This window comes from Ursus americanus, chromosome 18, assembly GCF_024610735.1.
Source record: "Ursus americanus isolate L20-20 chromosome 18, mUrsAme1.1.p, whole genome shotgun sequence".
NCBI classification, from domain to species: domain Eukaryota; kingdom Metazoa; phylum Chordata; class Mammalia; order Carnivora; family Ursidae; genus Ursus; species Ursus americanus.
Window position 1 is genome coordinate 42,955,902 of NC_142144.1, and position 23,985 is coordinate 42,979,886.

Sequence of the window (23,985 nt, forward strand, 5' to 3'; positions counted from 1 at the left end):
TAGCATAAAATGTTAAAACTAGAAAAAAATTAAATAGAGCATCTAGTTTAAACTGTGTCCAATGAAGTTGATTTGGAGTCTGTTTTAAGTGGAAAGGTGAGATGAGAGAAGAGTAGATGGACATGCATGTTTGGCCCCCAGCTCTCCCCTTTCAGCCTTAACCAGATCCCCTTCATTTTACCTGTTTAATGTACTAGGTTCTATTGAAGGATATCTTTGGAAAATCAATTCCACTGTTTTAAGAATGTTTCAAAACTATATCAAGCTAGTCATATTACAAATGATATAAAATTTTGCCATTGGGTGACAAAACCAAAAGTAGAACCAGGTTGTCTGATTCCTAATATGGTGCTTTTTTTCATTTATTTAAACTGTGTTATGAAATTAGGTTATAACAGTGGGGTCAGTGTTTATATGTTCATGATGTGCATCCCTTCTGTTCATTAATCGATTGATGTTACATTTAAAAGTCAACACCTAAAAATTTTCTTAAGATATCCATGACATGTTCCCTCTATATAATGTCCTATTTAAAATCTTCTGCCCTTTTCATGGGAAAAGCAACATTAACAACAACAAAAAAAACCCAAATTTTATACAGTGGATCAAACTCAAAAATGACTTCCCAGTGTATGATTGGATACTGAAAAGTCAAGTGTGAGAATTTAGGGTAATAGAATAGTGAAAGACATCATCATCATCATCATCATCATCATCATCATCATCATAATGTTTATTTGTGGACTAGTTGTTTAAATTGAACAATCTCTACTAAAATATCATCATCAAAGGTCAAGTGATTTCACTTAATGATAATTTGGTATATTGTATATTATATATATTTGTACATATGTGACACATATGCCTTTTGGATACTCAATGAATAGATGAAGGAGACAGAATTAATTATTAGAATTAACTAGGAAAATGCTATGGACTGAGTTCAGTATGAGATGAAATTTAGACATATTGATGAAGGCAGGACTAAGAAAATGTCAGGGCCTCATTGGAAGAGGAATAGAAAGAGAATGAATGTGAGTGTATGGAATAAGTATGTATTGAATTCCTCCTATACATCAGGAATTTTCTTATACTGATGATAGAATAGTGAACAAAATAATGAAGAGAGTTTGTAGAGTAAGGTTTCAACATAGATAGGTAAATAAATAATCCAATGAAAAAAGGAGAATTGTACATAGTAATGAATACCATGAACAAGTAAGTTTCAACAAGAATTATCCATCATTTGACATCAGCAACATGAGGCCTTGTACCATTTCTCTTGTTGCTGTTGCTACTTGTTACATCATTGAAGTAGAGAAAAGAATCTTTTGAACAGCAGATTGAGATCTTCCTGTCCTCAAGGTTGGGGCTCCTAGTACTTTCAAGGGAGATTAAGAAAAGACCTTTGGGAAGAGTGGGCCTATGGAGATGATAAAGTCAAATTGTCCAAGAAGAGACAGGCATGGAGCCAGGCGGCACATGTGGGAGAAAAAAAAAAATAGCTGAACATTAGAAAGTGTGATGGAATTCCACACACTGTAAAAACTGAACTGGGTAGAGCCTTTATTTTGGTCACACTTAGCGCCCACGGATCCGAGGACTTCTACTGTGGAATGGCTGTGCAGATGTCTTTGGGGTGTGTACCCCTAGCTCTGCAGCTTTGGAAGCCTAGGGAGAATCTCTGAAGTCAGATTTATGCTGGGTTGAGAGTATCGTGTGAGGATATCTCCATGGCTTGTCCATAATAGTACTCTGTGATTACTGGTAGAATCCACTGCCAGACAGTGGGTTTATGTAGCAGAAATAACAAGGTAAACTGGTAGATTACAGACCATGCCCCTTTTTAAATTTCAAATCCAAAGAAGCTCCTGAGTTACTTTGTATATAAAAGATGAAAGACAACCTGAAATTTGATGGATATTAGAATTTTTGTCTATCTGGACAATAAGCTTATTAAGAAAAAAATGGAATATTACATGTTTTTAATCCATTAAGAGTCAAAGAATAATTCATTTCTGTTACAAATGCATGGATTCTTCCTCTTGTTCCATCTCTCCTCCTTAACAAAGTTGATCTTTTATTGGACTGTGACTAGTTTCCAGGGGGCCTGCTCTGAATATAGATGTGTTTAAAAGGTAGCTCAAGATTATAGAGCGTGCAGTGTCTTTATAGGGGAATATCAATCTATTCAGAGTTTGTTCCGGTCATGGAGTAGAGGGTTCCATCCGTGGGGCAGAGGACATAGAATCTAGCTTTCTGAAAACTTTACAGAACTAAGTAAGGAGTTTTAGCCCTAGTCAAATGGATGGAGTCTAACCACACAGTTCTCTGGTTCCAATAAGAAACTGAATAGCTAGAAGTGCAACCTGAGACCAAGGATGTCCAATATTCTGTGTAGACATATTAGATGCTGGGAAGACTAATACCAGCCTCTACCCACTGCAGAACAAAAGCCTGCAGTCTGATCATAGCTAAAGCCTGCAATGGAAAAAGAAGTCCAGAAAATCTAGATAGAAGTTGCTTCAGAGGGCAATAATTGTAAATAACCTGACAAAAACTTGACTCTGTATTAACATACTGGTTTCAAAGGACATTAAAACAACGTAGCTCAGGACCATTGTGCTCTGGGCTCATACATAGCCTGGCTTTTCTTGAGTTTGCAGATACATGCATTCAATAAGTTCTAATTCCTTAGCAAAATGGTCAAGTGTACTTTTGCAAATCTGCGCATTCATTTTGACATTTCCTGGCTAGTAAACTTCCTTTGCTTCATCTCTTTTCATTACGCTTTCTTAGTTTTTTAATGTGTCTTCATATTTTTATGACATTTTACTGTAGCCGGAGCATATGGTGAATAAATTTTAAGAATTTGCCATTGAAAGTAACTTTTGCCAGGAGGTTAAAAATGATCTAAAATCATTACTTATATTTCCATATTTCTATCAATTTTATGTAATTATCTCAAAACAATCATGAATTAGAATTCTAGCTTAAGTTATCCAGTATTTTTAATAAGTTCCAGAAAAAAAAAATTGCTCCCTGAGACAGTATAATACAGTAAGAGTGAATTTATTTATATATTATTTATTATTTCTTTTTAAAGATTTATTTATTTACTTTGGGGGGGGGAGAAAGAGAGTGAACAAGTGTGGGGGGGCATGTGTTAGAGGAAGAAAGAGAATCCTCAAGCAGACTCCCCAATAGGCATGGAGCCTGAAATGGGGCTTGAAATGGGGCTCGATCCCACGACCCTGAGGTCATGACCTAGGCTAAAACCAAGAGTCAGACACTCAACTGATTGAGCCACCCAAACGCCCCAACAAGAGCAAATTGAAATCCAGCTCCACCATTTACTACATATGTAACTTCAGGTAAGTTACGTTCCTACTCTGTGCTTCAGTTTCCTCATCTGTGAGAGAGGGATGAAATTGTTCCTACCTTATGAAACTATTATGAAGGTTAAACCTTATGAGGAAAACAAATTTGGTAACATATCCAAAGCACTTTGAATAGTACCAGGCACTTAGTAGGGATAAAGTGAATGTTAAGTTTTATTTTTTAATTTTAGAAACACTAAATAGTTTATCAAGTTTTGATAGGTAATATAATATCAGCTTTTGCCTTTATATGAAGCAGATGCATTTAACATTTAATTTCGAATGCAACATGAGATTCATCTAACATCAAGCTGCTGGTTTTTCAACAAAGAAAAAAAGAGTCTAGTGTGGAAATGTACGTATTAGTCAAATTTGTAACAACATTATATAAATATATTTTAACAATATTATAATGTGATACTAAAAATAAAGTGGGATGCAAGATTTCAGACAGAATACTTTCCTCTATTCAAATAAACATGTGAAAAAGCTTAAAATGAAAAGATATATACCAATAAAGATGCATTAAACTTGGAACTCATTCTGTGTTATGTAAGCACAAATGGTTGCAACTGCTAGAGGCAATCAGGCAATATTTATCAAGAGCTCATAGTTGTTTTTTTGGTTTTGTTTCTGTTTTCAAGTGGGCAATGCAGGACTCGAACTCACAATTGAGTTGAGACCTAAGCTGAAATCGAGAGTCCTTCGCTCACTTAATGAGCCACCCAGGTGCCCTTCTCATAGTTTTTATTATAGTGATTCACCTTCTTAGACTTTATCATAAGAAGACAATGGTCATAAAATGTTTAAGGGTTTAAAGCAGGAAACAAACAAGGTGTTTAGCCAAAAGAGACTGCTTGTATTTACTATGATTCATCCATGCCATGAAACACAGCACACACATACATGCGATGCCGAGGTCATTTAAATCACGTTTCTAAGGAATAGTTAGGGGAGAGAAAGAAGAAAGAAGGGAGAATGATTCTGACTGTGTAAAAATTACATGTTTTTATAAATTTGCACAGACACTTAACTAGATCCATATGGACACACACACACACACACACACACACACACATTTGCATGTATCTCTGTCTACACATGCACTGCTTACTCTTCAGGCAAAGACTCAATGGAGCTCTTCATGTAGGTCTCTGGAGCTTTTTGTCCATGTATCTCCTTCTCCTCTGATTCTACACCCATGAAGTCTAGCTGTTTCTCATTTCCTAACCTCTGATGTCTGTCTCTTCCACTTAGTGAAACTGTCTTGCTTTGGTTGGCTTCTCCTCCTATGTGTGGAGATCTGGAAGATGCCTCCAGACAGAAAGACAGCATGATCGTAAGGATCTCATCCTTTGTTTCTCTTCCTTTAGGAGTCACCATCCTGCATAGTCTTTTGTCTGATATATGAAAAGGGATTTTTTCATATTTTTAATCCAGTTTTCCAGGATTTTTTTTCATTTATTTATTTGCTTTTTAGTTGCAGAAGTGTTAGTCTGGTACCAGTTACTCCATTATGGCCAAAAGAGCAAGTACATGGCTCATTTTCCTCCCCATGGCTCAACTGTAAACTTATATTCTTATTTATATTTTTAAGCACCAGGAGAACCTACACTTTTAAAAATTTGATATGATATTCTTGTTTGTTTACAGTCCCTGAAGGTCAGGATTTATAAAGTTCTTTTATGATTTTTTTTTATCAGTGTACTCAACATATTAATCCTACCTACCCAACTTCATAATTGATATGTCTATCTTTTTTTTTTTTTCATTGAAACTGCAGTTTAATTTCTAAAAGAAGAAAGAACAAAACTTCTGGTCAAATGATAAGGAAGTACTGCATTCATTTTCATTAAAAATATTTATTAAAGCATAACCCATTCTGGCAATAGAAACTATTGGACTTGGTTAACATATTGATTCTGATCATATTTATATGGCTTCTTATTTTGAGGCATTATTATCTTTCTATCAGGGCAAAAACAGTGCAGTCTGGCCCCAAATATCAACTTTGAATCAAATGTGTATTATGCTTTTACAGACAAATGTGCCTTAGTTTATTCCATTTATTGTCATGTATTCCACAGAAACAAAAAGCTATTTTAACCAGGGCCATATCTGCAATTATTTTGTTTAGGAGTTATAGACTAATAGAGTCCAGCTTCAGCATTTCCCTGAAGCCATTTATAAGTGATTATTGCTTAATTGTTCCCATAGGATAAGCCAATTTAGAAGAGTATCAGCTTAGCAATATCATTTCAAGAGCTTTTGAAGTGAAGAAACCAGGGCCCCTATCTTCTATTTCTTGGTGAATCTGCTTAGGGAGTGGAATACTTATTTTTTCTTGCAATTTCATAGCAGTATAACCACTGCAGCCCAGACAAACCTTGATTCAGTTTTCCATCAAAGACATGTGACTTTGGGCAAATTATTTCTCCTTTATGATTCTCACCTTCTGCTTGTTTGAAATAAATGTAATTACAGTACGTAGTTCACAGTGTTGTTGTGAAGACTAAGGATAAAGTCCTGGGCATACAGATGTGTCATAACAAATAAAAATATTAATCTCTCTTCAAAAGAGAAGTCTATTAATTCAGTGAATGAGCAAAAGATGCTGAGGAAAACATGCTTGGGGAAAAATAAGCCAAAACTATCAGAGGTTTGATGGGATATTTTCTGGTTCTGTGTACTCTGATGGGTATGGATTAACAAGGATTAAAGAGTTCAGGCTGAGAAAGCAAGCAAGCAAGACCTGTAAATGCGACCTTCTCTTCGTCTCCTGACACTACTTGACAGCAGAAGGCTCATTTACCAATAGCTCTTATTCACATTCTACCTCCATAACTAAATTTGCTTTTTTTTTTTCTTTTTTGGTTTACTTTTATGTATGGATGGGTTAAAAATGAGGAGGAAACTAGTATTTATTGAGAATTGCCAGGTGATAGATATTTTATGTACATTGGCTTAAACTCTCATAAGAACCCTCTGAAAGAAGAATTAATAATCTTATGCTACCATTGAGGAACTAGAGCTTCTAGAAATTCTATTGTTCTCAAGTCATGCAGCTAATAAACGGTAGGCCAAAGATGCAAATTCAAGTTACAGCCATTTGGGGAATCACTTCCATTTTATGTCTTCAAGAGTCAACCTTGCTCCCATCCCTGCCACCATGTGCTATACAAGACTGAATCTCTTGGATGTAGCCCATGCCCAGCACATAATAGCCAATATATGCTTGCAGGATGAATGAACATTCACCAAATCCTCAGAATATTTACAACAAACTGTATAAACTCTTAACTTTGCTTTGTTGGGCAAATAGGGGAGTAGGAGATAATAAGACAGTTCTTGTAGAAATGAGATAAACCGTAATGCCTTTTTCAAACTCATAGTTCCTAAGACATTGTTGAGAATATACAAGGCACTCTACAACCATTGTTGGCAGAGTAAATGCATTGTCTTCCTTTCAATACTGAATGCTTAGAATTCAGAGGTATTTTTACTAATACTCCTCTTTGAAAGAAAATTGTAGGAAATGGTATTTGTTTGTTAAAACTTATGTTAGGAAATTACTGCCTGGAGAATTGCAAACCAAACTCTGGATGCAAAAACAATTTGGAGTTGAAAACCACGTAGTAAAAGATGCCTCTGAAAGAAATTAATTAAACAAAGGGAAAATATCTGAAGACAATAGTATTTTGAGATTAAATTTTACAAGGCAGAAGAAAATGGTTTCTAGTACATTGTCATTTATGTGGCCCCTCTCAGAGAAAAAAGGAAAATATTGCCTAATAACTCCTTCCTTCTGGCATTTACATCTCCCCTCTCCACCAGCAAGATGAATGCTCCAAAGTGTCAACACCATGATTCCTTTTTTTTTTTAAGATTTATTATTTATTTTAGAGAGAGAGCACACACAGGGGATGGGGGCAGAGGGAGAGGGAGAGAGAGAAAAATCTCAAGCAGACTCCCCGCTGAGCATGGAGCCTGACTTTATTTTGCCATATCTTATTCTTCCTCCTCTGGAAAATTATTGTAAATACTATTCTAACATACACACAAACTGTTATCAGAATTGAGATGGCTTATGTTGAAAGACTAGAAACTGGAAGTGCTCAAAAATATTAACTATTTTTATTACTGAAAAATAAATGCAACCCATAAAACCTGATTCTTTACTTCTATCAATCTATTTCTAAACTCTTGCATTTGTAACCCGACCTTTGATGCCTGTCTTTCTTTCCCAGTGTCTCTCTCTCTCTCTCTCTCTCTCTCCCTCTCTCTCTCTCTCTCTCTCTCACACACACACACACACACACACACACACACACACACACACTTTGACTTTGTCTGCCCCTCAAATCTGGAATTGCCACTTATTTCATGTGATAACTCAGTGTTCAAATTCCAAGCAGCTCAAATTCTATTTTAGGATGGCCATTTGCCACAGTCTACTCAGATCATTAAAACAAAACGCAAAAAGCAAAAAACAAAACAAACAAAAACAACCCCTCCCAAAAAAGAACCCCAAACATCTGAATATTTCCTGGTCTCCACTAACAAGACAAGGAAAATGTGGATGCACAGCTGTTATATCCTCATCCAATCTCCATTTTGCTTTGATGGTTTGGGTAGTAGGCTATCATCAAACTGGAGAAACCACAGCAGCCATCTCCTCACCACAATAACAGAGATGAGTTATGAATGCGGCTTCTTCCTCTACTTTCTTTCTTCAATCATGGAGGGTCAAGATAGGGATACTCTTTTGAAATTTGAAATGAAATTTGAGCATATATATCCTTGACTAGAATCCTAAATCTATTTACTTTTAATGTCTGTCCATTTCCTCAGCCCGTAAGTTATGTACTGTTTCCCTGCAGTGCATTTTTACAGAGAAAAGAAAGAAGATAAATCAGATTAAAACAAAGGATTTCTTTACCCTGATTCCCAAGATAATGCTTATATGACACTGTAGATTTAAGGAAAGGTTGCTGAAGAAAAGGTCTGAGATTTAGATTTTAGCCTTAGCCCAGCCCCCAACTAGTTACTGCTTTGGGGTTTAACTTTTAGCATTTGTGGACCTCAGTAAACTCTTCTGCATGATAGGGTTGAATAAATTATTTCTTGAGGGATTTGTCTATCTATCTGGTTTATCCAGTTAGCCATGATACTTGGTGAGAAATACTCACGTATCTGTGAATCATATATGGTACCATTTGTATAAATACTCTACAGCTAATGTCTTGATATCTATCTATCATCTATCTGTCTAGCTCATTTGGCAGATAGATGATAGATAGATAGATAGATAGATAGATAGATAGATAGATAGATGAAAGATATCTGCATATATATATACATACACATATAGATTTAGACATAGATATATAGGTATGTTCCATCTGATTGGTGACTCTAAGTAGAAATGATGTTACTGCAGCTTCCTTTTATGTTTCTGCACAAAACACTGGTGGCATGCCCAATCCCATATCAACTTATTATCATTGAGTAAATTTTCCTCAGAGAATTTTAAGCCTGTCTTTGGTTTATGGTCAGAATTAAATATATATCCTTAATTTTCCTTGAGATCCATTTCTAGTTTCCTCCAAAGAAGAAAAGAACAAAGAAATAAAATCCTCATCAAAAATCTAATAACTGTAGTCTTACACAGTAGGAAATATTTCAATTCACATTATGATTATTATTTATTGATCTTTCATTATTAGTTAACATTTCTCAATAGGTTAAAATAGTAAACTTTCCATAAAACATCAAAGAGTGACTAAATAATGTAAGAACATGTATATATTAAATAATTTTACAGCTACTAAATAGTGGACATTTAATTTGAGAATATTTGGGATAGTTTTTCAAATGATCCTTAACTCTCCTGCATATAGATAAAAAGCAATACCATTAAAAATTACATTTTTTTTCTTTATTGCAGAGCAAATGGAGGAAACCACAATGGAAATCAAACAGATAAAACCCTTTTTAGGGCTTTGCTTAAGGCTGAAACATTGGCCCTAACAGTTATTCTCATCATTGCAAAGATTAGGGGAAGGTAGTGGCTTCAAAACATTTAGATGTGTGAAGAGTGATCAGAGAGATAGATAGATGTGTGTTTTGCATTGATTTGACCCCAAACTTACAAGCCACCCTTAAAAATATACCCAACATTAATTGAAAATGAAAGAAAAAAAAATTGTTGCCTATAGGAAACAACAACCACCACCAAAGGATGGAGAAGAAGGCAGAGGGGAAGGGAATGAAAAAGGAAAAAAAAGAAAGTGCAACTAACTCTATTACTACCCCAACCATGTAGGACTGGGAAGGAGCAAAAGAAGCCGCTAAATCAAACACTTAGCTGCAAAGGAGAAACAGAAAGCAAACAAAAAGAATCCAATTACTTTATGTTTGTTTTTGTAAATGGTTTTTCTGTAAGAGGAAAAAAGAAAACTATTTTGACTTGTTTTCCTCTGTACTATACTGCTGAGAGCAGTCAGTACCTTATGAGTAAGTCCAAGCAACTGCTGATACTTCTGTTAATGCTAATTAACCTCCTGCTACAAATATCAACAAACCCACATCTGAGCTTTGTCTGCACATCCTTCCACTCTCCTCCTTTTAATTTGAATTGCAATAGTCACCATTGGTTGCTACTTATTAGGCAAAATCACATCAGCAGTTGAAAAACAAGATGACAGCCAGGGTCACACTGTCTGTTATTTTCCAGACAGAAAAGAAACAAAGGCTTACAGTGACTTCAAGAACTCCAAATATAATTTCTCTAAGGAAAGACAGATGGGAGATTCATGATTGATGTGTAGGGGTTGAAATTTTTTTTTTCTGGAAATATTTGGGTGTAATGATTAGAATCCTATGTGGTATTGGGAATATGAAGGAGAACGGAAATTCACACATCTTGGTTATTTCAAATGTAATGTACTTTTCAGAAATATGGGGAGGGCTCTTTCAAACTCCAGTAATTTTGCATAAATTCTCTTTCTTTGCTCACTTCAGTAAATCTGATTGTACAGGACAAAGAGAAAAGGAGAAGTTTTCAATCCCTCCTTCCCTTAACTACTCTCCAAGCTTGTAACAAAGTCAGCACAAGTAAGTAGCTGCAATAGTAAAGACAAGGATGTGTGGGGGAATGATTCTGGCATGTAAACTCTGCTACCTGACCTGTGTTTCCTCTCACTTGTGCTTCCCTTACTGTCTCCTCTTCTCCTTTAAATTTTCAGCCTCTTCTCAGGACACATAGATTTCAGCCCAGGAATCTAAGGACAATCCCATCTAGGAGCAGGCTCTCTGTGGGGGAAAACAATTCCAAGCTCTGAGTTTGAATTAGATTTGCCTACCCTAAACATTTCAAATATCTTACATAAGCATCCTGTCCCTCATGTCCTTTCAGTTGGTTAAGATTTACCTGTAGAACTTGAAGCAAGATAACTGTGTTATTCTGGAAAATTCTCATTAGAGATTCCAGCAATCCTCCTATCTATGCACCTTCCACATGATCTAATTCCTGGTCATATGCATGTTATTATTCACAACATAATGTTACAGTGTGGCTGATGGTAATGAAGAAATTATTGATTAAATAGAATTGCTTCAAACACACAATACAGATGACACTACTCCTGTGAACACGGGGCCATGCTCTCAGAGTGACAGTTCTCCACAGCTGACATGGCCTGGCAGTATAGCAGCATTAACTACGTTGGTTTCCCAAAGTATATGGTATCTTTCTCCATTTAATTATCTATTACCTCTGTGACTTTGGGAATCTTTGAGTCCCAGTTTCACCATCTACAAAAATACTCTGCCTGACGGGTGGGGTAGATAGGAGAACTCAATAATATGAGGTGTATTACAAAAGGCACTCAGATCATTGTTGTTAGTTTTAATCCTGTAAAGGCATCACAGACGTAGTCAAGGCAGGTCGATAAACTTTGAAGTTAATGTAGAAAAATGTTAGAACCTTCTTTCTACCAGGCTTTGTCAAAACTCCACCTGCTCTTAAGACCTATCTATCTTTAATGTTCTCTTCTGAAAAGTTTTTGGATTCCTTCAAATGGATGGTCTTCCTGCGCTGAACATCCACGGTCGTCTCTCTCTTTGTGAAGCTTTTTATCTGTGTATTTCTCCTACCCATCTGACTAGATTGCAAAACCTTTGAGGGCAGATATTATCTCTTTCCCCTGCCTGTGTCCCCACATTAAGAACGATGGAGGGGCACATAAAGTAATGCTCATTCAAACTTTATCTAAATTTTACTGATTTAAGGGAAGTCCAATGAAACATTATTATTAGATAACAAGTATTTTAAAAAGTTTAATAATAATAATGATATAGGATGAGCTCAGAAAACAGTATTTTGGTAGTTAAAATGTGAACATGAATTCAATGTCCAAAATGAGCTACTGTTACAAATTCAATCACTTACTTATTTGTTCAAGAAATATTCACTAAGCCCTTCTTATGTGAAAGGGCTGTTTTAAGATCTGTTATATAAAATAAACTTCTCCCAAGTATATTATATTCTATTTCACAAAATGGGAAGGAAAGATCGTGTTTGACGCTAGTTGTTTGGGGAGTTTCCTTGTATCTTATCTTCTGGATAATTGCACAAAAAGTGCTATCCAGAAGACATGAGGTCACAAAGTGTCAGACCTGATAAATACCCGCAAAAGAACTGGTCCAGTTCCCTCATTTTACCCAAGAACAGAGGGTCTCAGTTAATTGCCCAGCATGGTCAGTGGCCATAGTGTGTGGTTGTTGTTGCTCTCTACTCTACGCCTAAGCTTTGCAATTATAGGCAGTGTTTTTGTACATATAGAGACTATGAAGCTATTCCATGTACAGGAATATAGCAATTGTCTGGTATTTGCCCATGTGTCTGGTAAAGCTATAGCTTCTTCAAAAGGAACTTGGAGCAGCAAAGAAATATATGGTTCTTCAGAAAGAAACAAAATGAAGTCAAATGGTATTTTATACAACAACATTGGGTATATTGATGCTTTTACGTAAGTAGTTCTTTCTAATTATATATTTCAAAGTAATAGAGCAGTGACTCAAACTATGAAGTGGGAATTTTTTTAACACATATTTTTTTGCCTTTTCAAAATTCTTTATCTTTTTCATGCAAATGTGTCATTAAAACAATATAATTTTATCTTTTTCAGGCTCACATATGAGTTAAGCATTAATTCAGTCAGAATCTGATTTCATTTCAGCCCAACATCCACAAAAGATAGGTCATTTCATAAATAGACAAGATTCTATTCCACGGTTTTAGTGGTCAAAGCTTAAAAACCTGGAGTACATTTTCTGTGATTTCACTAGATTTCTTCCTTTCAGGCATGATGAGAAATTTAAATTATGGAAAAATTGAAATAAAAATCTATGTAATTATTTTAGGAACTTTGGAAACTTGTGTTGTTACAGTTCTTAACATGGAGAACTGGAAAAAGCCTATAGATTTACTTTTTCTTCCTGTAGTTCTGCTTTCCCAGAGTCCCTGTGGTCTGATGCTAATTATCTTGGGGTTGTTTTTATTCTTGTGCCTATAAATGGCATATCTTTACAGGGAGTAGATTTACAGCAATTAAGGACTAGATTTTTGTATTTCCACCCTCCTCAGTGGGATAAAAATCAGAGGGTGTAATTACGGACTCCAGCTCTAACACCAGCTAGTATTCTGCTTTGGAGTGGGTCCCTCCCCATAGCTGAACAGCAGTTTCTTATCTATGAAATCAAGATCACCATAATACTCCCTATTTGGTATGAGGACCAAACACAATAGTAAATGTGAAAGAGGCGCTCAGTGTTGAGCACATGGTAAGCCCTTAATGGATAGTAATGCCCTTCCTTTCTTTTATCTCTACTCATCTACCAGTTTTCAGAGAATGAAGATAAGATTCTGTTGAAAGACATGTGGAAGCCAGTGCAAGCCCATGCACATCTATTTTGAGGTATTGGTATAAGCATGTCTGCTCCAGAAACTGGGCAGATCTACCTTAAAAAGTTCTCTTTGGAGTCATATTAAAAGGTTCCACATTATCTCTTGAGGTGATTACTCCCTACTACACCAAGTACTTTAAGCATTTTTGTGGCATCAGGACAATAGCATTCAAGGAATACTATTGAATGATGTAAAGATGAATAATGGAGTCCTTGTTGTTATCATAAGTTAAAGAGATCCACAGCTACATTTTTTTATAACTTTAAAATTTAACCTGAGACTTAGTATATGGCAGGCAGAGAAGGAGATGAAGGACTAGAATATAAACGTTCTATGCAGGCAAAAAATGATGTGCCCTAAGGAGGCCAGGTCTGCTCAGCAGGCCTATGATTTCCAGGGCATCAAACTGCTGTAGCCTTATTAGCAGTTATCCTTTCTCTCTAGCACTTCCTTTCTGACCTCAGTTTTCCAGGACAGACAAACAGAGTGGTGGCAAGGGGAAAAGCCCTGACTTTTTGTAGTTCAGAGGGAATCTTCATTTACATGTAATCTAACATCCCCGTTTGTCCTTGAAATCTCTCCATAACTGTATAGCAAGATAATTCTCAATCTTCTGTTGGGGAATTCACTACTTCCTGACTTGGCAGCTCTGGATATTTGAAAACACTTCCTTATGTTGATCAAAAACTTATCTTACTGTGGCTTCCACCCTTTTCCCCTAGATTTACTCTTGGGAGAGTTGAACAACTGCCTAATTACTCTTTCCAAGAAAGTCTTTTAGATACTGAAGTTCAAACACGTTTCCAGTTCTTTTTCAAGCTAAACATCTGTACCTTCTTCAAGTATTCTTCAGTCATATGGCAACCTTCACCAAACTGTCTGCATTCCCCCCAACTAAACATCTGTGGTGGTTATATTGCCCTTCAAGTACAATTATAGATAAACATTAAAAACTGTAGTTTAATTACAATAGCATAGAGTGTAGCTATTTTTTTCCTTCATTGTCAATACTGTCCTATTTCTTCACGATCCCTCTGCAGGGATCCTCTTTATTGAGGGCTGTAGCAAACTGGTGATTTACATGAATCTGATCGTTGATGTAATGTCTCTAACTCATTCTCATGCATGCTGCTGCTTGTCCACAACTCCAATTATGTAGACTTCTATACTTCTTTTGAAAATCTAAGCAAATTATAAAATCTTACTCTTTTTCCCCCTGCTTATTGTCATCTTTTGATGTTCAGCCGTTTATTGCAGTCTATCAAGGTATTTTTGGTTCAGGAATTCAAAGCATTTACTCTCTCTTCCAGTTTCATCTCATTTGTAAGTCTGATCATTGTGTTTTGCATATGTAAACACAAGTCATTAATAAATTTGCTTAACTGTTGAGATTGAGGTGAGTTTTATAACCTAATAACACATTTCCCTCCAGATTAGCATGGATGCTTTAATCTTGAGACCAGGTACAGATCTACCTGATTAATTAAGTTTTCAGCAAATACTTCTTCATCTCAACAGGAAATGAAATACTTTTTCATGACATGTCTCATCAAATGCTATATTGAATTCTATACTAGACTGGTAGCCCTGTTAAAAAGTAACTTTGAAAAGCAAGTGAAATAGAATTGTTAAGAGCTTAAACTTGGAAGTCAAATCACCTATATTTGAACCTGACTTTGTCAGTTTCTTGCTATAAAAGCTTAAGGATCATCCATAAACTCTCTGTGCCTCAGTGTCCTTATTGGATAAAAAGAAATACATTCACTGATCCCAAATAATCGTTGCAAGGCTTAAATGTGTGTGTGTGTGTGTGTGCGTGTGTGTGTGTGTGTGTGTGTGTGTGTATGTGTGTATGAAAAGTGCCTAGCACACTTAATAACAAATATTAATGACAACATTAATACATTAAAATTAATAGAGATGCATAAAAACATTCCATAACTCAGAACTTATAGACTAGTTATAATTTTGTTTGCTCCACAATATAAGTTATCAAGGAAGGAAAAGAGCTGTCATTTTTTTTTTTTTTAGAGAGAGACAGTGGGGGGTCGGGGGGCTAGGGGGGCTGCAGGGGAGTGAAAAGGAGAGAGAGAATCTTAAGCAGGCTCATGTGGGGCTTGATCTCACAACCCTGAGATCATGACCTGAGATGAAATCAAGAGTCAGATGCTTAACAAACTGAGCCACCCAGGCACCCCAAGGAAAAGATTCTTACAAGAAAGATAAAGATAAATAGAGTATATTTACCCCATGGAGCAGTTCCAAGGAGGGAGCGTTCTGGTGCCCAAGCAGTCTAAAAGGCTTCCCATCATGGCAGAAGTCACAGTCTAAGATATGGAAGCAGCATGTTTCTACATGTAAACTGACTATTATTATTGGGGATTAAATGCAAGAAACCAACCAGAGGAATCAACAGATCTCAGCAGGCAGTTACTGGTCATGGGAGTGGTCTGTGTGTAGGTAGTGAGTTCCCAGTCATCAAGCAGCAATTCACATGTACAGATTCAGTACTACAGATAAGGAAATGACAGTCACGGGCAGCCTATAGATGACCAAAAATTCCAAATAGCTCTTAGTCTAATAGGCATCTTGGCCTCTGTATGGATTGGCTCTCCAAAGGAATTCTAGTGTGAAGTAGAGATAAATGTTAACATCCACAATGAATATTACCCAGAAGACTCTGCTCTGTGAACTATGTGCCTATTATAGGCATAAACTTCCCTGAGAACATGAGTTCTTATTCACACAGTGAAGAGAACTATTCAACTGCCACTCAAGTAATGGAGCTGTAATATAAAACTAATGTCTATCTGCTATTTATTGTAGTAAGTGGAATTTGTTTTTTTTCTTTAAATTATGGATGGTTTTCTGCTCCCTCCCAATATTTTACTTTTCCTTGTATATAGCTCTTACATGACTGATTTGAGAACGAATGGAGAAAAGTTATTCCAACTCTTATATTGTGCTATATTTATTCTCTTAAACCACATTTGCAGATAGATCAAGATATGCTAACATTTATTCTAATTATCTCATCAAATAAATTTCATGTTTTAAGACAAGACCTAGACTGAAATTTTGTAGTTCAAAATATGAATTCCTTAATGTCTATTTACTTGAGGATATTATTACATGTTATCATTGTTATCTAAACATGAATTCTTAATGATTTTATATTGTATGTTAAGAAATACCAATCATTGTTGACTCAAATATGACAAAACTAATGACCTCTATTAATTTCTTTGCCATTACTTAAAGCAGTCCCTTCACAATTTTTAAAGGCACATGGAATTTTCTCTTAATGATCATTTTCAGGAAAATTATATAGAATTCTATTTATGATTAGAAACCCCAAAACAAAACACTTAGTATTAAGTGGGACTATTTATTTGGGGTTTTTCCCCTCTATTAAAGTGCTAATGTTTTAAAATTATGAAATAAAATAGTTCAGACCTTCTGGGAACAGTTATTCTCTTTAAGTTAGACAACATAAATTTGTGATGGAAAGACTTTGGACTGGAAATTTCAATTCCCCTTAAGCAACTTTCAACAGCCTACATCGAGTACAATAAACTGATAGCATGTAAACTCGATTTCTTAAAGCAATCCTGCTATTCATCCACAACAGTGTTTTTAATGATTCAGTGTATTCTACAAAGGAATGAAAACAAGTAGATTACTGAGAAGTTCAACATTCCCAGGAAGAACTAAAGTTTCCAAAATTTATATTTGTTTAAAGGCCTTTCGTTGTGAGATGCTCAAGGAAATCTGAATAGATTGGCTGCTTATGAATCAAATTCTTCTAGATTTGGTTGTCCAATGGGGAAAGGTAAAGGCAAGTCTCTCCAATGGAACATAGAAAGGGAATCAAATGGTAGTGAAAGTGGAAAGTTTAAAGAGTAAGACCATCTCAGTGCACTGCAGAGAACTCACAAATCTGGGTTATAAATGCAGGTGCATTCCCAGAAACATCCCATGAATGTAAGGATTGGTAATTTCGGTTTCTTGTGGTATAGCATGGTATCAAAGAGAAGGATGGTGACTCCTTTAACTTGACACCCAAATGAGCTAAGGGATCCCAAGAAGCAATGAGATTCAAGGATTAAGAGTTTACGTTTCAGATTGACAGACTTGGTTTTGTTTGTCTATCGCTGGCTAACATTTTCTTACTGGTCAAGTTATTTAACCTCCCTGTGGTTCTGCTTTCTTACCCATGAAAGGAGGCTAGTACTGGAATGCAGGAAACCAGTAATATTTGTTAACTGAAAGAATCTTTTAGAATCATTTGTTTTCTCTAATTTGCTTATTATGGGAGAGTCAACAGGAGTTGGAGAAAAAGAAAAAGATAGTAGTGCCTCTCCCACAGTTTAATCCCCTCTCCTCCTGGACTCATGGAAGTGTAGAATTTGCTTTGTCATCTGCTTTTCCTAATCTTTCCTTTTTTTTTTTTTTTTAAATGTAACTCATGGTATTTCCTACAATTGAAGGAATTAGAAAGATGGTAGTTTAAAGTATCAACAATAGGACTAAATATTTCAAATTCATAAGCATTTTTGCTTTGGATATAAGGTATTAGGTAAGAATTTTTCTCAGTTATTTTATATATCAGATGTTTTATACCTCTGGTAACATCTGACATAACATTTTTAAAAGAAACACAATTGTTTTTCTATATATGTCAAGTGAAGATATGTTTCACTACCTGACCTACAGATCAAAAGCTAACTATTAAAAAAAAAAACACTCAAAAAACAAATGTTCTAAAACTAAAAGGTACAAAAGTGTAAGCAGAGATATCCATGCAGAGTATAGAGAATAGCCATTTCAGCAAGACGGATGAAATTTTATGACTCAGGAAAGTCAAAACTAAAGCGGTTTAATAAGAGCAATGATGAAGCATGCTCATTTAAAGCATTTCCTTAGAATCTATGTTTAAAATATTAACAACTATATAATAGACATTATGGAGAGAAAAATGTAATGTTTTAAAGAAGCAAAACAGTTTTAACTTTGGACCAACATAAAAAAAAAATGCGTGCTAAAAATTCAAGTCTGGTAAGATTTTCTTCAATCTGGGAATAAGAGGGGGAAAAGGTTATGTTCAAAGCAATATCAGTAGTGCATCTTACCACGAAGACAGTACAGCCAAGAGATAACATGTTAGCTACACCTATCTCTTCTTTTTACCAGCAATCAGTTACTTTTTCATGAAATTACTTTCTAGTCTATCACAGTACAGCTGCTGATTTAGCTTAATTTTTAAAAACAGGCAAATAAACTTTTCTATTTTTCTTTCATAACCCAAAGGAGACATTTTTGAATTGAAGACCGTTTTCTTCCACCTGAAATCAATACAGTTGATAAGGCTTTCATTTATTGCTTTGTATCCCCTTGCTCTTCAATATACAGTTCCTGTCAGTAGTTGCCAAGCAACCATGACAATTGTGTGGTTCATATACGGTGGGCATGCTTTCATTGCCATTATGTTGTATTGGGTGTGTGTGTGTGTGTGTGTGTGTGTGTGTGTGTGTGTGTTTAAAATACAACCATGGGTCAGAAAGAGATTCTTTTTTTTTTTTTAAAGATTTATTTATTTATTTATTTGACAGAGATAGAGACAGCCAGCGAGAGAGGGAACACAAGCAGGGGGAGTGGGAGAGGAAGAAGCAGGCTCACAGTGGAGGAGCCTGACGTGGGGCTCGATCCCGTAACGCCGGGATCACGCCCTGAGCCGAAGGCAGATGCTTAACCGCTGTGCCACCCAGGCGCCCCAGAATGAGATTCTTAAAATAAACAAGGGTAAGTGGAGACATACAAAACCTTTACTAAGCATCTGTTACTGACATTAGATAATTTAGAAGCCTTTTTATTCTGGTTCTTTATGAATGAAGATTCTAAGAAAATTGATCTTTTTGTGAAATTTAGAAAAAATTATTTTTATATCTATATTCAATTTACTGGGTAAGTGTATTCAAATATTTGATGGATTTAGTGGATGAAGGATTTTTGAAAAATAGGGAACATGATGAAGGTGTTGCAAGAGAAGGCTGTCAAGATTGTAGGTACATAGGTAAGCGTGTGTAGATTCTCTCATCCTAGGTGCTCATCTTGTTTCAAGTTCATTCACTAGCTCCTCAGTCACCATTTATATTTGTAAGTTTAGGAAGAAAAAAAGTATAGTACGAACATTCTGAAAGTCTATCCATTTTGAATGAACAGAGTGGGCCAGGAATCATTGCTCTATGTGCCATTTTTAAGAAAAAAATAAGAGAGATTTTGAAATAGAAAAAGATCCCTGAGAAGTATAATTGTTTTGCTTGTTTATGAGACTAGTCTTTGGAGTAGCATTCTGTTTAAAGAAAAAAAAGCAACCCCCTCCCCCCCCCTTTTTTTTTTTAACATACCACTAAAAAGTTATGAAGAATGCTTTCCCACTGAGTATGCTATCAAACTAGTTAGCTACTCACACTACACTGTGACAATATGTGACCAATTCTGTCATCACTCAATTTGATCTTTGAGATTTTTGAGACCCCATGGCTGGAGACCACTTTTATATGCTTATTTTTCTTGGCTTTCCCAAGAACCAATTTGTTTTAAACAAGTTGGTCATTTCTAAAACTCCTTTTAAATATATTTTAAAAGCTATTACCTGGAAGAAGTGTTTAACCTCTTCTGTGTGACTTAAAAAGGTAAAACTGTGTTCAAGGAGCAAACACTACAGGGATTCAGATATTTGCTCATATTTGTTCTCAGAGATGTCCTATTCTGGAAGATAGTGAGGTAAACACAATGAGTGGTCTTCAGGAAGATCATTGCTTACAGTATATATATCCTACTAATATAAAAGAGATAACTTAGGGAGTGTGTGTGTATATATATATATATATATATATACACACACACATAAAATTTACTTAAATTTTGTTACTTTATATGCATATGTAGAATTTACTTCAACGTTACCTTAATCCTATTATATAATATATATAATATTACATAATATATATAATCCTATTATAATTGTGATATAATATGGTTTTAATTATATGTGTGTATATTTACTTATTCATTTGTTAATAAAATAATCTTTTGAAAAATATCATGTACATGCGGGTAAAGATGATTCAGAAATAAGGGGGAAATCCCAAAGAGAATATGCAAATTATTAAACTTTAACACATTAGTAGACTAGATGTTCTTCATGCTTCCCTAGAAATCTAAAATTCTATTTTATGAACACCATTTAAGTATCACCTACCCTGGGCCTCCAAACCCCTTCATCATCAGAGATCGCACTGTAGGGATAATCTTAAAAGGGACTGTGACAACAGTTTTCTGACACTTGGTAGTTATTACATGCATGCTACCTAATTCAGGAGATGTACCTAAAAGGGGTCTGGTACCATTTCCAACATGAGAGAGGTTTCCCCCACCAACAAGCAATGCTCCAGACACCTTCGGGGTATCCTACACTTCAACTCACTTCTGACATTATCTACCTGAAGAGAGCATCAGATTTCACAGGTTAAGTGCTCAGTCCCATAAGATTGACACCCACCTCCCACTTCAGAAGCTAGTTGTCAGTTACCACCTATACTTCTGACACCCTCCTCTCCCTAAAGATCAGAGGTTCCCACAACCCCTTTTTAAGTTCAATTAATTTGCTAGAGGGGCTAACAGAACTCAGAAAAACATTTTACTTACTCTATGACTGGTTTATTGCAAAAGAATATAATTGAGGAACAGCAGATGAAAGAGATGCATAGGGCAAGATACATGGTGGGGGGGGGGGGCATGGAGCTTTCATAGTCTCTCCAAGACCGCCACTCTTCCTACATTTCAGTGTGTTCACCAACCCAGGTCTACGAACCCTGTCTTTTTGGGTTTTTATGGAGACGTCATTACATAGGCACGATTCAACCTCCAGCCTTCTTCCCTCCCCAGAAGTCAGGGGGTGGAAATGAAAGCTCTAACCCTCAAATCACATGGTTGGCTTCTCTGGCAACCAGCCCCCACCCTTAGTTGCGTTCCAAAAGTCCCCTCATTAATACAACAAAAGATAACTTTATCGTTCTCATACTTAAGATATTCCAAGGGTTTTAGGAGCTCTGTGCCAGAAATTGTGCACAAAAACCAAATATATATTTTATAAAAATCATAGTACCTCATATCAAAATGAATGCTGGGGCGCCTGGGTGGCACAGCGGTTAAGCATCTGCCTTCGGCTCAGGGCGTGATCCCGGCATTATGGGATCGAGCCCCACATCAGGCTCCTCCGCTGGGAGCCTGCTTCTTCCTCCCCCACTCCCCCTGCTTGTGTTCCCTCTCTCACTGGCTGTCTCTCTATCACATAAATAAATAAAATCTTTAAAAAAAAAAAAAATGAATGCAGCTATCCCAGCTACATCAACCCGCACCTCTAAGTACTTGGCAGAGCTGTAAGAGTGCAACAGTAATCGGAACATTCTCTTTACCTCAGCCTAACAAAAAGAAATATGAAATATTGATTGAAGTATCCAAAAAGGGAATATTTCTCCAGGTAAATAAATACCTTGTCTTAGCATCAGTGAATACACAGTAAAACAATGATACTTGTTATTTTATTCTGAGGTTAGTAAGAACTTAAAAATGTATTTATGAGCCTGGACACATTTTTACATGACAGGCATTCCTTGAGATTTCATACATGCAAGATGTTGCCTATTCAACTTCTACCTTTTTTTTTTTTTTTTTGGCCATATAGTGTATTTAACTATCACATTAATTTCCATAATAAGTCCAAATTCAGGAAAGTATATTTTACTAAAAAAGAATAAGTGGATATTTTAATAACCATATACTTAAGCTTCCATCTGTTTTCAGAGATTGCAAGTATATTTTGTTGCTATCACATATTAAAGCTTAGTGTCTGAAAAAAAAATGCAATTGTGCAGTTACTTAAAATATGTTCTCAGACATTCTTTTGTTTTTCTAATGCAAGGGTCTAATTTGTTTGTGTTAAAAAAGAAGCAAGAGGGGGCGCCCTGGGTGGCTCAGTCATTAAGCATCTACCTTCGGCCCAGGGCGTGATCCCAGGGTCCTGGGATTGAGCCCCACATCAGGCTCCTCCACTGGCAGCCTGCTTCTTCCTCTCCCACTCCCCCAGCTTGTGTTGCCTCTCTCGCTGGCTGTCTCTGTGTCAAATAAATGAATAAAATCTTAAAAAAAAAAGAAAAGAAAAAGAAAAAGCGAGAGGTTCAGGATGGAGTCATTTGTGCTAAATCTCACATCAACAAACCAAGACCTAATAAGTAACCTAGCTGCATATTCAGCTTCTCCGAGGAGTGCGACCTTTAAACCAATCTGGAATTACCTGGTCAGCATTAGTGGGGTAATATGCCTGATGGACCCCTGTAGTCCCCCAAAGAAAGGTGACCTTGCCTGAAAAAGTCTACTCTTTGCTAGAAACTTCCTTTTTCCAACCCCTTGTGCCTATAAAAGCCTTCCATTTTGTACAGCTCTCTGGAACTTGATTCTACTGCTAAAGTGGGATGCCTGATCATGAATAATTAAGTAGAGCCAATTAGTTCTCTAAATTTAGTCAGCTGAAGTTTGTTTTGTAACATTTGTAACACCCAGGATTTAAGTGGCTAAATAAAACTACTTTAAAATAGATATCAATAATATGGTTCAAAAATCAAGTCACATCCAAAATATGGCATTTCAAGGGGCTCATATCCTCAAATTGGTAGTTGAAAATGGAGAACAAGTCAACAGGGATGGCAATAATAAATTTTGAAAAAAGAAGAAAATAAAACTTCTCCTTTTCAAGGTCTGAAACAAATGAGAGACAAAGAAGTTAGGTATATAAAAATCTTAGCTTTATTGCTAATGATGACAAAGTTAGGTTATGTCTTCAGATGTGTCAAATGAGAGATGAGGAGGCAGGGAGAGGCCAAGAGTGTTGTTAGTACAGTGGCCTTCCTTCCATTGTGAGTAAATTAACTGTGAGCTATAAGCAACTTATATTGCAGAGTGCATCTCTTTGTTAAAAATGAACTCAAAGCTTTATCTCACTTTATCATCAAAACAACACTTAAAAGCATCAAAGATCAATGGCCACTATTGAAATAACATCATTATATTGGGGTACCTAGGTGGCTCAGTTGTTTAAGCATCCAGTTTTTTATTTCAGCTCAGGTTATGATCTCAGGGTTGTGAGGTCGAGCCCCAAGTCAGGCTCTGTGCTGGGCGTGAAGTCTGCTTAAGATTCTCCATCTCCCTCTCCCTCTCTCTGGCACCCTCTCTCTTTCCTTCTCTAAAAGAAAAAATAATAATACTGTAATAATAATAAATGGTATTCTCTAAAAATGACAGAAGAGGATACCAAAACATAGACTTCAGGAATGCAACTCATAAAAGTTTGTAGAGCTCATTAGCAGCAGAAGCAGGGACACACTGTGGAAACTGGCATAAGGCAGGGATGCATTTATATTCTGGGAAAGCAACAAAAGAGCTGTGTGACATCTAGTAGTTTCCATCACATCTCTGAACCTATTTCCCTATTTCCTATCTTTCAGAGTGAACTACAACTAATATCTGTCTCTAAGTTATTAGGGGCAGGGGATAGTTAAATCCAATTAGATAATT

General features: G+C 36.1%; 1 long non-coding RNA gene across 4 annotated transcripts in view; it reads left to right on the forward strand.

Moving 5' to 3' along the window:
* Positions 1-23,985, forward strand: part of LOC123781326 (uncharacterized) — a 1,008,785-nt gene that overhangs the window by 954,458 nt on the left and 30,342 nt on the right. The window contains exon 8 of one of the 4 annotated variants that reach the window (XR_015727455.1): positions 10,404-15,346. The exons of the other annotated variants lie outside the window; for them this stretch is intronic. This is a non-coding gene — a long non-coding RNA (uncharacterized LOC123781326). Of the gene's footprint in view, positions 1-10,403; positions 15,347-23,985 lie in introns of those variants that run through there. 4 annotated transcript variants of the gene reach the window in all.